The sequence below is a fragment of the Mustela erminea genome, chromosome 21, assembly GCF_009829155.1.
Source record: "Mustela erminea isolate mMusErm1 chromosome 21, mMusErm1.Pri, whole genome shotgun sequence".
In the NCBI taxonomy this organism is placed as follows: domain Eukaryota; kingdom Metazoa; phylum Chordata; class Mammalia; order Carnivora; family Mustelidae; genus Mustela; species Mustela erminea.
The window spans coordinates 27944252-27960066 of NC_045634.1; the positions used below are offsets into that span (position 1 = coordinate 27944252).

The window sequence follows — 15815 nt, forward strand, 5'->3', positions numbered from 1 at the left end:
AATAATAAGAGTATGACTGGGAAGCAATATAGCAACTGCAAACTTGGATCTCACAGTCCGTGTTCGGAAACAGAACAGAGTAAGAGCTGATTTTATTAGCTTGAGTGATAGGCTATTATATTAATGGTTCCATTCAAGGCAGGGTGGCCCTGGCTTACCATCGTGCTGACTGTGCTCCATTTCGTAATGACTTACGGTTTTCTGTCAGGCATCATCAGCACTTTGATGACCCAACATATATGAAGAAAAACGTTGATACTAATTCTGGCACATTTTACTCGTTTCAATCCAAAGGTATTGTTAATGTTAGGATTAAAGTATGTTGAGTTTTTTGTGAACTGCATTAAAAATATGGGAATTCAAGTAGGACTATCTGCCAACTGAGGAACATATGGTTACTTTTTCTACTAATAAATATTTCTACAGATAGAAGACTAATGAAGCACACAGAGATACTGCCTTTTCATGATTATTAAAGACACAGATTCTCAAGAGAGAGGAATAGATTAAGGTTATTTCAAGCACAACTACATAGAAAACTACCTTAAGTACCTGACCTTGCTTAGCACATATCTAGTGATGGAAGAATGGGACATAAACAAATAATTACAGAAAAATCAAAATAAACACTTCAATTTTTTTGAAGTACATGCTTCATACTCATTATGCCAAAATAATTTTTTAATCAGAAAACGTTATATAACTTCTACTTCAATGGTCTTGATGCTTGATATTTTGGTCCTTTTAGCCACCAAATAATAAAAGGATCTTACAGTCAAGAAGCTGTTCCATTTTTATTCAATTTCAGTCTTAGCAAGATAGTCTTGATGTTAAGAGCATTTTGTATTTTTTTTTTTTTACGAGATTATAAGCTCAGGATTTTTTGATCTCTCTTAATTTTTCTCCACTTCAGGTTTTCTCCAAGGTAATAGTATAGCTATTTGATAGAAATGTAGCCATCTTAGGACTTTCTTTTTAAGTGGGGCTCCACATTTTTCACCATTTCAAACAGTAGGCACAGCAAAGTGCACTGGAGTGGAAAGAGAGAAAGTGTGGAGCCAACATGTTCTCCTGAATGTTTTAGGAACACAAGGTCTTAGAAGAATTCTTTTTGATTTTTGGTACTAGAACACGATGGACCCCCTAAATATTTTCTGAATCGAGTCCTGTTTCCTTTTATCACTTATTTTTTCTACTTTTGCCAGTACCGATTTGGGGGCTATGTTTAGGTTTGACACTTTATTGATTTATTTCTAAAATCTACTTCAGCATTTCTGTCGTTTGGATTTTTTATCCCTTCTGTTCTCACTGTTTGCTTTTCCACTTCTACTCATTCTGGTGTATCCATTTTATGCTTAATAATTTCTCAATCTAGGCTTCTTCTGGTCTTCATCCTTTTACCTTGCCATTTAAAATTTTACACAGGCCCTATTTATATTTTGTCTGAATGACACATATATTTTCAGTGACAGCTTTCGAGTAAATAATTCAATATCCTAAATTTTCTATATTATTCATATAGTCCTCAGAAGTAATTAAGATGGTGAGTTTTTCATAATTGTTGAGACAGTTTAACAAATTTGTGCATAAAAATTTAAGATGTAAGTAGAGACATTTAATATGGTATCATTGTCTTCATTTCTATCAAATAGCCCTGTCTCTTAATTTTATTTTGAACTAAAAAGCCATCTAGGTTATACCAGGTGGTTTATTAGATTTTACGAAAGTCAGAGCCTCAGAATACCTATAATAGCATAAAAGAAATAGATGAACTGAAAACCTCAGAATGAAATAAACATAAAAGAAACATTTCAGTATGGTCTTTTGTAAGGCAAGGGATTAGGTGTGCTTACAATTAGGTACATTTCTGAAAACCAAACTCAAGGACTAAGATTGGGTTTGATTTCAAACAATCCCTCCATAGCATATGCATTGGTTGCTATGCAACACAATTTAATATCAACAAATGATGCCAAGTGATTTTTGCATACTGTAATTGGCTTGTGAGTTTTGCTGCTTGAAAATTGCAAAGAGAACGCGGTGATTTAAATTTAAATGGCTATGTTAAAAATGCTAATTTTTATAATTAAAAAAAAAAAAACTACAACACAAAACCTACATCTTAAAACTGAAGAAAAGAACTGCCTTCTGTGATAATAAATGTGCAACAGTCTGGAAAGTTTCTCTTCCACCCTTTGGGAAAGCATAGAACATATTGAAATAACTTTTTATGCTGGTCTACTCACCTAGCTTCTCTGATGAGTTGGCTGTGGAAAGCCTGTATGGAGGCAGAGCTCAATTAGTGTAATTTATGTATCCTTGGACGTCAATCATTCCTGTTGAGAGGTGGGACTCGTAAGCTCTCAGTGCATTAATTAAGAGCTCATCTCAACAGAGCCATCTTTCTACCTAAGGACCAAAAAGAAAGTTTTAATTAGATTTTTAAAAGCAAGTATGTCATATATGAAAGCAAGTGTAGTTCTTTAGCTGGTATGTGAAGCAACAACTGGAAGGGGGTATTCCAAACAATCCAAAGGGCACACGTTTTCAATCATCTGTGATGTTATGAGTAAAGGGGGGAGGGGAAGCATCCATCTCAAACCTTGGTCTTGGCCCTCAGAAATCACCTCACGGAAAGAACTAAATTTTGACTGTGTTGTTTCATTGCCAACATAATTATTGGACCCCTGTCTAATTATTGATGCAGAGCTGATGCTGATCGAGTGGAATTAACAACGTTGAGGACAGACAGTGTTTCTCTCTGATGGCTGGCTTTTTGTTCCAGGCTGGCTTTGGACTGAATATGCAGTGGGCAATACAATGCAAGTTCAGCAAAACCGAGTAAGGGAACTTGCACAACACATCAATTTCATTGGTTCAGTGATGGAGTAAGTGTGCCGTTGTTCACGGACCTAAAAATACAGGGACTCGAGAGAGGTAAAAACTAGCGGGGCTCACTGGTGTCAGCTGCTTGAGAGAGGCTGTTCTCTTTGGAATGGCTTGTGTGAGGCCATCAAACATACTTCTTAGGGCTCACTTGGGAAATAATAGATACATTATTGATTAAAATATTTATAAATTAAGGGAGGGAAACAAATTTTAAAAGCTAGTTCGGAATCGAGAAGGGAAATATATCTACTAATAGCTATTAACCCCTCCCTCATCATAATTAAGATGGGGAGGTCAGGATGCGTGCTGGGAGACCAAAACCAATGGAGTTTGCCAATGTCAAGAAAAAAATCAAATAGCGAGAACAAAAGGAAAACAACAACAGCAGAACAATAGAAACACCATCATAAGTCACAGATGTAATGAATACACTATCCAAACTGAAATATTCCAAACGTCAGCCCCAGAAAAAGTAGGGATGCAAATTCCATGCTTTCAGGAAGGTTACAGACAATGGGGGAAATTTAGCCCAAGCACAAGGAGCACAAAGTAAATGATGCGATAATTATAAGGCAGCTTCTAACAGGGATGACTGGCCCGAGGGGCCAATGCCTCCAAACACAAGGGAAGCTCTGCTCCCCAGCTCAACGTAACAGAAACTGTGCTCAGTGTTTTCCCATCACTCTTGTATTTCATGTCGTTTTTCTAAGGGAGGGTGTTTAGAGAATCCAGTTAGCATATATGCTATAAATTTACCCCTTAACTAGCGTACTTGACACGGACTGAGTAACAGCAACATACCTGACAAAAGAAACTATAGATTTTATAGGTAGATGGTTTATGCGGTGTGTTTGCAAATGATAGTATATGAGGAAACCATGACTGTATAGACAATGTGTCGAAAGAATAAAGCTGGAAAATTGTAACTCATCATTTATGTTAATGTTCGTAAAGCTATTTTATACTCCTCTCTCTACTCTTACCCCTCACATATTTTCCTAGCTATTTTGCCTCATTTATTGTGCTGTGTAATGTTTATCGCATAATACATAGAGCAGTACTCCCCAGATACAAGTTGGCCGTTTTGCTGGTTACACCAATCTTGTGTGTCTGAAAAATTTATGTAATACAACATCTTGAATTTGAGTACAGTTTTTGTGTCCTTCAATGCATCTTTTTATTTGCATTTAAGCCAGCTTATATTACAAAGTAAAATTTCTTCTTTAGTATACTAACGATGTCTAAATGGTAATATTCATATACATATTTTTTGTGTTTTACGACTATACAATTTGTGTACCTCAGGACTCTGTTTTCCAAACAATGTTTAAATTCGTTTTATGACAGACTGAGGACAGATCATGTTAAAGTTAATGAATATTTAGTACAATTGTTTTCAAAGAAGAAATACATCATGATGTATTTTTTCCATGAGCTGTCAGCTTTTTTTTGGCACCCCCCCCAAATTAGTTACAAATAGTTTTGTGATCTGAAAGCACCTTTAACTACACTGACCATGGTAACTTTGTTGTACCTTCCCTGTGAGTTTCAGTGGGTGGTGTTTTGTTTCTTAAGAGCCTGGAGGAAGAAACAGGCTTCAGAGAAGGTAGTAAATTTTTGTGCTTTTAGCCAAAGATTTGAATTTTCCTACTACTTAATTTGCAGCTTTGAAAGAACCCAACTTTATGTTGCTGGAGGTAGAAGGAAGACTTTTCCTAAATGAAATTTCCTTGTTTTTCTATAAGCCATTTTCTCCATGTAATGGCACCTGTTGAATCAGCTTAATTAGAAAACCATCTCCCATTGTTACTGGAACAATGAATCCATACTAGCCTTTGTGCTTTGCTCTGAAATGGCTGGCCTTGGTGTGATGACATTCCAAGGAAGAAGCCCTGGTCTGCATTTGGAGAATGGTGGCTGAAATGGAAGACCCAGGTTCATCTTCCGCCCTACTCTATTGTAAGACATTACATCATTTTCACAGATTCTCACTTTGTCACTCCACCACGTCATTTCCCGAGACTCTCCTATCCTCAGAGAATGATTCTGTGTTACCAACCATACACGTCTAATCTTTTTCCTTTAGCGGCCGCCATGACAGCAGCAGGGCAAGAAAATACATGGCTTTGTTTCTTCTCTAAAGGTTTTGAAGAGCCTCCCCTATTTCTCGCAGGGGTCACTGAAAAGTGTAATCTGATGAACTGGGGGTTAATTAAAAAAAAAAAAAAGTGATCCCTGGTAGTAACATCATGAAGTCTCCATCTGTTTCAACTTAAATTTTAAATCATTTGCTATGTCAGAATAGCATAGCTGGATTTGTTGTTTTGTTCAGTATATTTGAGTGACTATAGTCACAGAAAGCTACATGGTCCAGAAAACAAAGACTTAGAGCACATTTTACTCACTGAATAGTTTTTACCAGGTGGGCCAGTAAATTCTTTTGAACATTTAGCTAATTCATTCAGTGAAATCAGTCAAACTAATATATATTAATTTGCTACATTTTCTATACTCAGGGGACTTGTATCCAAAGGCAAACTGTAATGAAACTGTCGATAAAATGACCCAGTTCTATGTTGTCTTATCACTGGTGATTAAGTGTGAAAGAACAGGCTTATTGTCTGACCTCCTCTACTTTTTCTGAGAAATTATATTAGAAGGAATAGAAATTCATTTTTGTAATGTATTGTGAGAAAAAATATGGACATTGAATATTAGATTCAAAAACACGTATATCATTAAAATATAAGCTGGGACTTCCAGCAGCCTATAAAGGACAAAAACACCAACTCTGAGTTTATTTTACAATTCACATCTGCAATTATGAAGTGCATTATCAGAGATGTTCCTATTTCCATTAATGATATTCCATATAAAAAACCTTGCAGATACGAATTCAACCTAGGAAAGCCAAAGCAAGTCTTAGTGTCTTAAAATGTGTGGGTTTGGAGAATGAAACTGGGCAAGTGTTCTGCAAAATCTACTTGTTTAGATAAATATTTTCCCTAAGCCATAGAGGAGAGATGGCTGAGTGGGTTATCATTCTTTTATCTTTGACATTTTATTATTTAGTTTTAATGCTAAAATATTTTATTGTACAAGAGCCTAGAGGTTTTCTGCTTTGATATGTTTATAAGACAGAATAATAAATAAATGATGATTTAGTCCAGTATTGATATCAGGATTGTAGTAAGCTTCATATTTTTTAAGCCTTTCCAACTCTGACTTAGGAGAATTAGTTTCTAGTTACTTTCTTGACATCTAAATTATTAGGGGGAGAAGAGCCCCGTCCAACAGTTTCATGGGCATTTGGTTATGTAAGTGACACCAACTAATACGTACTTGTATTGACTATTTCACGTACCAAATTGTGTTCCTGTAACTGTTCTACAAGTTTAGTGATAGAGGTGGGTAGAAGCTAATTTTCTCTACTAAGAACATACTCAAATGTGATCTTGGAATTAAAGATTAGTCCCTCATAATGAAAAGTTTGGCAGTTAGTGAAACTATTCAAACACTTTACAGGTGAAATCCCAGTGGTGAAATACAGTAAGGGAAGTCCACATTCATTTATATTCTTTAACAGTGTATTTTTTCATATATTCTCCTCTTTCTGCGTTCATGTAGATTTTATATATGGGCATATAAGCACACACTACCCATACCTGTTAATTGCATTTTTATTAACGTAAATGATTTTATTTTATTTTAAAGAAGGTTGAGGGTGGAGAACTCTTTAATATTCAACAAATATGCACTATTTCCAAATAAGCTTGTGAATGTCATGATATTTGAAAAGCTTCACTCTTTCATTGTGGTATAATTGACATATAACATTATATTAGAATCAGGTGTAGAACATAATGACCCTTTGTATACAGAAAGCTTCACTTTTAGTGGGCCATTTCCTTAAAATCCTATAGAAACTAGATGCAGGGTATTTTTTAAAAGAGCTATGAGCTATTATATGCCCCATTGCCACTATCAACAGTAAAGACTTATTTCTCCTGTTTTCATATTCTCAAAAACACAAATCAAAGGAAAAAAAATAGAGACTTTTTTTTTCAGTGATCTAGAACATCTTGAGATAGTAGTGCCCTATTTAACCAGTTATAGTTTTGTATAAAATATGAATCACTTTGAAAATTGGTCTCCTACAGTCAACACCACCCAAACAACAAGTGTGTAACTGGGGATAGATATTTGCACATGTATGTTTAATGTAAACTTGCATATGTATGTTTAATGTCAAGGAGAAACCTTTAACATCTTCCTTTGTCTAGGAAATGTGTGTGAGTGGTGATGAGGTAGGGGACATAAAGAATACTTAACTGTTCATTCACACAGGTATTTAGACAATGAATTTGTATTTAACCCCTTCTAAGTGCCCAGGACTCTTCTGCGTTCTGAGAACAAAGTAGTGAGCAAACTAGATCAAGACCCTGCCCTCCCTGAGCTTCTCTTCCCGTAGATGTATAGATGGAATCGTTCCCTAAGACCTCAATACATTGATCCCATCTCCTCTTTTATCATGGCATCCTGATGCCAATATCGATTTGGTGATTTTCACTTTCCAAACACATTTGAAAACATACTTGGTGTTGAAGTCTGATTTGCCACCTGGGATGATTGAAAAAGCAATTCTAAATTACTTCTAGGCATTCTGTATAAAAGGAAATTTTCAAAGATACGTTTATGGCTTAATAATTAAATCTGGGTGAATATGCCTGCTGGGAACTTCTGCAATAATAAAATAGAATGGCAGGTTCCAAGCTGCAAACAAAGAACTTTTTCTTTCAAAGATTTGAGTCACAGCATATTAGGGTTTAATAGATTTTACATTTTTTTAAATGCATAATGCCAGAATTTCATGGTAAGGAGTCTTGAATTATTATTCAAGTACAATCCAAAAGATTCTGAAAAACACAAAGAGTGGGAGGAAAATACTCAAGAACATAACTATTTCAGAAACTCTAAGTGCCTGAAACAGTAAGATATGATTGCTTTGATCTCAATTTTGGAATTTCTTCTTTCCTTACCCCTCTGCCCCATAAGATACTCAAGAGATTCAGTCTTTTTCTGCCTTTTACAAACTAGTTCCGATCTGGTTACAACATCCCAACCACTACACGTGATACCCACAAAAGGAAATGACCATCTAGGGACAGCACTGATGTTGACCCATAGACCTCGAAGCGCTTAAGTTTTATGAAAAGCTAAAAATGAAACCATAAGAGGATGCATGAATTAACTTCTCTTAAGACTCAGTGAATTCAGTCACCTTTTCCTGAGAAAATGATCACAGAAAAATGACACTAGTCTGCAGAGATAAGCAACAGCTGGGGTTATAAAGATACGTAAACTTCCCAAAGGTTTCAAAGATACACTTAAATTCCCTAGAGAGAAGATTCCACGAATAACCCCATCATAAGGTCATACTTTAACACAAATGGGTTTCAGAAGATTGGAGTTAATTATACATTTATATTGATTTACATCTACCAATATTTATCTATTTATCTATCTTCAGAAGTCAAGGAAAAATAAAGTTCTACCTTCTCTCCATGGTAATAACTGTAATGGGAAGAAATTGCTTGCATAACGATTTTAATTCCAGAGGTCTGAGGACCAAAATGGGACTCGCAATCATCCTCTGCATTTTCAGACCATGTAAAATCACAACACTTTAGGGTACTCTCAGAACAGGCGATTCTAATTTATGTCAATTCCTCTCCTTCATTTCCGTCTCCATAAATAATGGATAAAGCAACAACGGGTCTTGGCTGACTTTTTAATTCTAATATACAAAAATTATCTCCTGGAAATAAATTAACGTCTATACAATAGTCTGCAAATGGTTTGAAAGTAAGTTGGTGGTTCTTAAGATGCCCCATGTGTTCCGTTTTACTTTTGAGTCCATTTATCACGACACGGATCTCTTCCCTTCATCTGCATGCCCTCCCCGTCCGACTCCCACCTCAAAATCCAAGCTCCTGTCGCACTGACGCAAAGACCCGTTCTGTTATTTTCTGCCCCTCTTCTTGGTTTGCCATTCAGTTTTCTATTAACTAGTACTGACACATCAACAGTGCATATGCAAATGTGGTACACATATTAAATGGAAAGCTTTTTTTTTTTTTCCCCACAGAAACACAACTGGTAACTGTGTAAATATAATAACTGTACTACTTAAGAGTTTACCTGATTTATAAAAAGGGTACGTGGGTAAGTAGATTTTCAAAACAATGGCTGTTTAGACCCTTAGGAATCCTTATGCTTTTATTTTATGGTTTTTTTTTTTTTTTTTTTTTTTTTTTTTTTTTTTGGTTGGAAACCTGGAAAAAAATGAAGACATCACGCACTCTTGCACTTAAGAAACTGTCATAGGAAATAAAACCATAAAACCAAAATAACCTGAATTAAGTGAAGAGGAGAATGTCTTTAGATACACTGGAGTGAGTGAGACTGTCCTTCTACTACAAGCTTCAGAATCCTATTTTGGTGTGTTCTTCCTCCGGGGGTAATTTCTAAGTTCAAGGTCATTTCTTGCCAAGGTCACCTGGTATACTTCTTTCCCACCACATATCTCATCTATTCTCCCAACCCCTTCTCCCACCGCCCACCCATCCAATCAGTTCTCAGCCCCATTGCTATTGCTGTTGGGTTTCCTGCCTCAGGCTATAATTAAAGCAAATTGGAAGAGGAAGTGGGGAAATCTGACAACTAATTTTGTGTCTGATAAGTAAAATATATGCAGAGATTTTTTTTTTTCTTGGCCTCATATTCTATTTCCTTTCCCATTTAATTTTAGATTCCTTCTGCCTTTGAGGTTTTTATGTAAGTTAGAGATTGATATATAAATAAAATACAGTCTGGCCATATCCCATTCATCTTATATACTCCCTTAAGTTATAGAACTGACTCTGGTGCCCAGGGAGGTCAGACCACTAGAACAATCATTTTCAGTGTAAAGTTTATTTATAATAAGGCTCATTCATCTCTTAACTACTTTGTTGATATATAGTACAGGAGACGGCAATCATTTTACTTTATTGTATATATGTCTTCCCGGTAAAGAGAACTGAGCATTCACTTCCTCTTAATCAGCCACTCTCAGAAAAAATGAAGCCCACATGACAAAAGTCATCCTAATTCAGCATGTTAAGTGGGAACCACACATTATCTTGCACAGGATAGGCATTCAATAAATACGTGTTAGACTGAACTGAACTTGGTAAAATATACACTTATTAAATAACATTTCAATAGTATTTTAAATATTCACTTACAAAAACATTTACTCACATATTAAAGGGAATCTTCATTAATTTTAAAACTTAGCAGAGATTCCCATAAACAGCCTATTTCTCTATTTCATAAAATAATATAGTACTTTAAAAGTATTAATCAGGCCTGATTTTTCAAACACATCTCATATGGTTTTTTTGGTCCCTATCACAAAATGGATACAATCGGAGTTGAAGACTTGAAAAGACTCTAAGTTGTGATTCTGTCATTGAACATTTGTACAAAAGTGATTTAAATAATCCTAACATATCTCAAATTCATACTTTTATCTGGGTAGTCTGCAACTCATAATCTAGAACTGGCTTTTGACTGTCTTCGGAAATGCGTACTTAACACAGTGAACACTGTTGTTAAGGAACAGTCAAATAAATATGAGAATCACAGATCTGATCTTGTTAAACACATAAACAGAGGATAAGTCACATTTTTACTTTGCTGTCTGAATAGCTTCAATCTCACACTTTAATTTGGGGAATTGCCTTAGCCACACGTATAAGTTATTCTAGAAGTCTCTTAAAAATTAACCATGTAATTATAGAATGTGGCCTTCCATATTGTTCATAAGATTTAGATTACACTATCAAGGTATCAAAACTATCTAAATTGTAAATTTTCTATGAATCCTGAATGGCTAAAATAAACAAGTCAGGAAATGACAGATGCTGGCGAGGATGCGGAGAAAGGGGAACTCTCCTACACTGTTGGTGGGAATGCAAGCTGGTGCAGCCACTCTGGACAACAGCGTGGAGGTTCCTCAAAATGTTGAAAATAGAACTGCCCTATGACCCAGCAATTGCACTATTGGGTATTTACCCTAAGGATACAAACGTAGTGATCCAAAGGGGCACGTGCACCCGAATGTTTATAGCAGCAATGTCCACAATAGCCAAACTATGGAAAGAACCTAGATGTCCATCAACAGATGAATGGATCAAGAAGATGTGGTATATATACACAATGGAATACTATGCAGCCATCAAAAGAAATGAAATCTTGCCATTTGCGACAACATGGATGGAACTAGAGCGTATCATGCTTAGCGAAATAAGTCAAGCAGAGAAAGACAACTATCATATGATCTCCCTGATATGAGGAAGTGGTGATGCAACATGGGGGCTTAAGTGGGTAGGAGAAGAATCAATGAAACAAGATGGGATTGGGAGGGAGACAAACCATAAGTGACTCTTAATCTCACAAAACAAACTGAGGGTTGCTGGGGGGAGGGGGTTTGGGAGAAGGGGGTGGGATTATGGACATTGGGGAGGGTATGTGCTTTGGTGAGTGCTGTGAAGTGTGTAAACCTGGTGATTCACAGACCTGTACCCCTGGGGATAAAAACATATGTTTATAAAAAATAAAAAATTAAAAAAAAAAACAAAAAAAACAAAATGAAGCAACAAAAATCTGTAACGGGCAGCTCATTTTCCCCCTTCCTCCAAATCCATTTCTGCCCTTCTTCCTGGGGACACAACTGTCTACCCAAAATATAATGTTCCTGCTTCTCTCGGAGGTAGTGTGGCCATGTATTTAAATTCAGGCTAATGGAATGCGAGCTGTTATCTTTCCCAGGATATTGGCTTTCCCACTTTTGTCATTGGCTGGACAGTAACATAACTGTCACAGGAGGATAGAGCTAACAGTGACCCTGCTCTCACTACAAGGATGAAAACAACACCCTTGTGGGCTTGCAGAACAACAAAATGGAGGCACTTGCTTCCCGGAATGACCCAGTGGAGAAGAGGCACCCTGGCAGCCTAGACCAGCTGACTGCCATGTCAAAGAGGTTGCATTCTGTATTGTTTAAGATACGGTGTCTTGGACATTCCTTCATAATTTAACTGGATCTTCACCCTGCTCTATCTGTGAATGATATGGTCAGAAAAGTTTCTTTTACAATATAAAGCAAATGAAAACAACCTGATGGCATTTTCCCAATCCTCTGAAGAGTACCTTATAAACTTTCATTTTTTTACGGTGACTTCATGTTAATAGAAGCTTCCTTTCCACACCATTCTTTTATTTGTTCTTCACAGGAAGAAAGAGAGAAGCACAGAAGTTCTAGTCACTCTCCTTTGAGTGTTCAGATAACGTCCACGGCTCCCAACTACCTTTTGAGGCATGATCAAATGCCACCTCTTCAGAGATAATATTTTTACTTTTCCAACTAGTTTTAATCATTTTTTATGTATGCTCACACAATTGTTATCTGTACTTGGGGACTTTCCAGCACTGACTGTAATTACATATAAACTTTGGCCTCTATGAAAAGGCAAGTGTCCTCAATGAAGAACTTATATCCTTATATTCTCTAGTGGTATAAATCACTAGAGAATGCTCAGTATTTTGCATGTATATAAAACAACATAAATATATGTTGATGATAACAGTAAGTAAATTCTCATTTATTAAATTATAAAACAACCTTTATTATGCTTAAAAAATAATATAATGTATCTTGGATGTAAAAAAAAATTCTACTCTAACCCAGAAGACATACAAACTGACAATAATAATAATAATTAATAATGGTAATATCTTCTTTCTTGCCATTCAATTTAGACACAACCAAATGACTTAAATATCAGATGGGAATTGTGATTTTCTTTTAAACTGAACAACATCATTTCTTTTCAATGATACCTAGATAAAATTTTCAAAGGCAGGAACATGACTCTACTACAAACTCTTGCTACACTATATAGTTAATCACATAAAGATCAGACTGATCTGATTTTGGTGGGAAAATCTATATGCCATTTTAAAAATCATGTCTGATATTTACTCACTGGCTATCTTATTTACTAGGCTTTATAAGATCAAATCAGGTATCACCTATCAAATTAAGCTACAGAAGATTCTTGATTGATTCTGAAGTTAACATTAGGGCTAGCCATCAAAACTGTGGGTTTTCAGTTAGTTCTTGACTCACAGTCTAATTAGAACATGGAAATATGAAAAACATTTTTGACTTGTTCTTAATACTTAAAAGTCTGTGAACCAGAAAGAAAAGTCTCAAATAGGCTTAGTAACACACTTATAGATTTTATGTATTCAATTCTCAAATGCTCTTATTTTAACATAATCTATTAAATATGACTTAATAAAATATGGCAAATATTTTCTCTTTCTAATATTCTAAATGCTACTTTACACTGAGGTTAAAGAAAACCATATTTTTAAATAGATTATGTGAATTAGATAGTATTGCATTAGAAAATCATAAAATTCTTTTCCTAAAATTTTTTTCCTATACTTGGGAGACTAGAAGAACATGAATTTGACATTCAGTAGTAAATTTCTGCAAGTTACTTAACTTCTCTGAGCCACAGTTTCTATATATTTAAAGACTGGGATGATAATACTGACATACAGTATTAATATAAAAAGTGGATTGTAAAATTGTATGAAAATACTGATTATAGAACCTATAGGATATTCATTAAATATAAAGCCTTCTGATACTTCCACACAGTGGGAAAGAAAGTTGGCATTATTTCATTCACTTCACCTTCCCAGAAACCTTATTTACCAAATACTGGGTGATTAAAAAGATGACTATTTTTTATTTTTCAGTGAATAAATATATTCTTTAATTTTTTATAAAATTTGGTAATTTTAGAAAATATATTTCTACACTATACAATTTGGATAAATAACTTTATATGTGAATGAATAAATATATTTTAAAATTTTTATACTCTCATTTTCTCTTATCATTATCATTTCTTTCTTTCTTGGTCTTTCCTGTTAGTGTTAAGGCACTGTTAAGTATTCATGTTTTTTTTGAAAGGCAAATAAAAACAACAGCAACCCTTCCTTTGAGACCTGGCATTCAAGGTATTAAGCTTTCTGCTCAAGTATCATCATTAAAATCCTGTGGTACTGGTACCAGAATGGAATTAATTGATGAATGAAATACAATAGATAGTCCTGAACTAGATCTTAGCTTTTTTTTTTCTTTTAAAAAATTTATTTATTTATTTGACAGAGAGAGAGAGCCTAAGCAGGGAGAGAGGAAGAGGGAGAAACTGGCTCTCAGCCTAGCAGGGAACCCCATGTTGCACTTGATCCCAGGACCCTGAGATCATGACCTCAGCTGAAGGCAGTCGCTTAACCAACTGAGCCACTCAAGTGCTCTAGATCTTAGCTTTTAATAATCACAAGCCATCACCTGCCGAAGGACAAAGAATCACTTAAAATGGTTTTGAAAATATGGCTATATTTGAGGAAAAACCCCACAAATTAATGCTGGATCTTCATTTTGTAATTTCAAATGTGTTAAAAAGGTAAATGCAAAAAAATCCAAATAAAGACATAAACCTGCTTTCAAGGAAAGATAGCAATTTGCATGTATTCATGTAATGCTTTTCCTTCCTGAGACCCCATACAACATCTGTAAAATATATATATATATATATATATATATATATATATATATATGCGTACACCTACAAGAACAGGAAGAATAGGAGATAAAAGAGCAGCAACAAAATTTTAGAGGCTGAAAAGCAAGGGGTGAGTGGTAATGAATTTAGTGGATTCTAGATGCTAAAACCTAAGCTGACAGTTAAGAAAACTGGAAAGTAGTCTTATTTTGTCCAACACTTTGCATTAGGGTGAGTCTGGGGATTTACTCTCTTGAGAGCAAAACACAGGATTTCTATACTGGGGGACAGTGACACAGTTGGCAGAGTTACTATTCACCAAATGAGAATTTTAAAAAATATATGGATTTACTGAATGCTGAGACTCCATCTTCCCTCCCCATCCCTTTCTCTATTCCCTGAAAACTGGCAATCTGGACTTTACCCTCAAGACAGAACAATAATAGAATATTTTCTGGGGATTCTGACTGAACCAATAAGGGACAACAAAAACACCTGACACCATGTAACAATAAAAGACAGGCAACATTTCCCTAAAGTCAAGTTTAAGGTCAACATATGCTACTTAACTGAGTAGAATCTTTATTTAATATTTAGTCCCCAACTTTTAAATCTGAAAAATCAACCAAAGGTGACTAGAAATCTAAGATGTTTTTAGTATAAAAGATGTAGATCAAAACAAATAAATTTTTTAAAAAATCAAACAGTTGCTATGCAGAAGGAAGCTTTATATTTCACCAATTTTCTCAGAGAAAGAAGAAAAGTTACTGCATTCACAAAACAAAATAGAATGTTATTAAAAATAAACTACCTTTAGAAAACAATAAGCTTTTAGAAATTAAAAACATGAAAGCAGAAATGAAGAATTTGACAGAACATTGGAAAATGAAGTTGAGATGATCTCAGATGGAAAATAGGCAATAAAATATTAGAGAACCAGTCCAGGAGGTATAATCCCTAGACAGAAACAATTAAGAAAATAGACAAAAAATAACTGTTATTAAGTCAAAAACAGTGAATGGGTTAAAGATTTTACTCCCCTTGAAAGTTCACATTAGTCTGCCACAGATTTATAAACATATGCTGACAGAAGACACAATAGCCTGCTTCATAGATGCAACTCATTTATTACTCAAAGCAAAAACAGCAGCAGGAATAGCATTTTGTGTTGGTTCCCTATGCCCCAATCCCCACAGTGTGACACAATGAGGATTTACTTCTGTGTACCATGTG

General features: G+C 35.2%; 1 protein-coding gene across 1 annotated transcript in view; it reads right to left on the reverse strand.

Annotated features, from left to right (window-relative positions):
• TENM3 (teneurin transmembrane protein 3) overlaps positions 1-15815 on the reverse strand; it is a 1246978-nt gene that overhangs the window by 951967 nt on the left and 279196 nt on the right. Inside the window, exon 2 of the mRNA XM_032328838.1 lies at positions 2247-2409. The gene's annotated coding sequence lies outside the window, so the exon portion shown is untranslated. The remainder of the gene's footprint in view (positions 1-2246; positions 2410-15815) is intronic.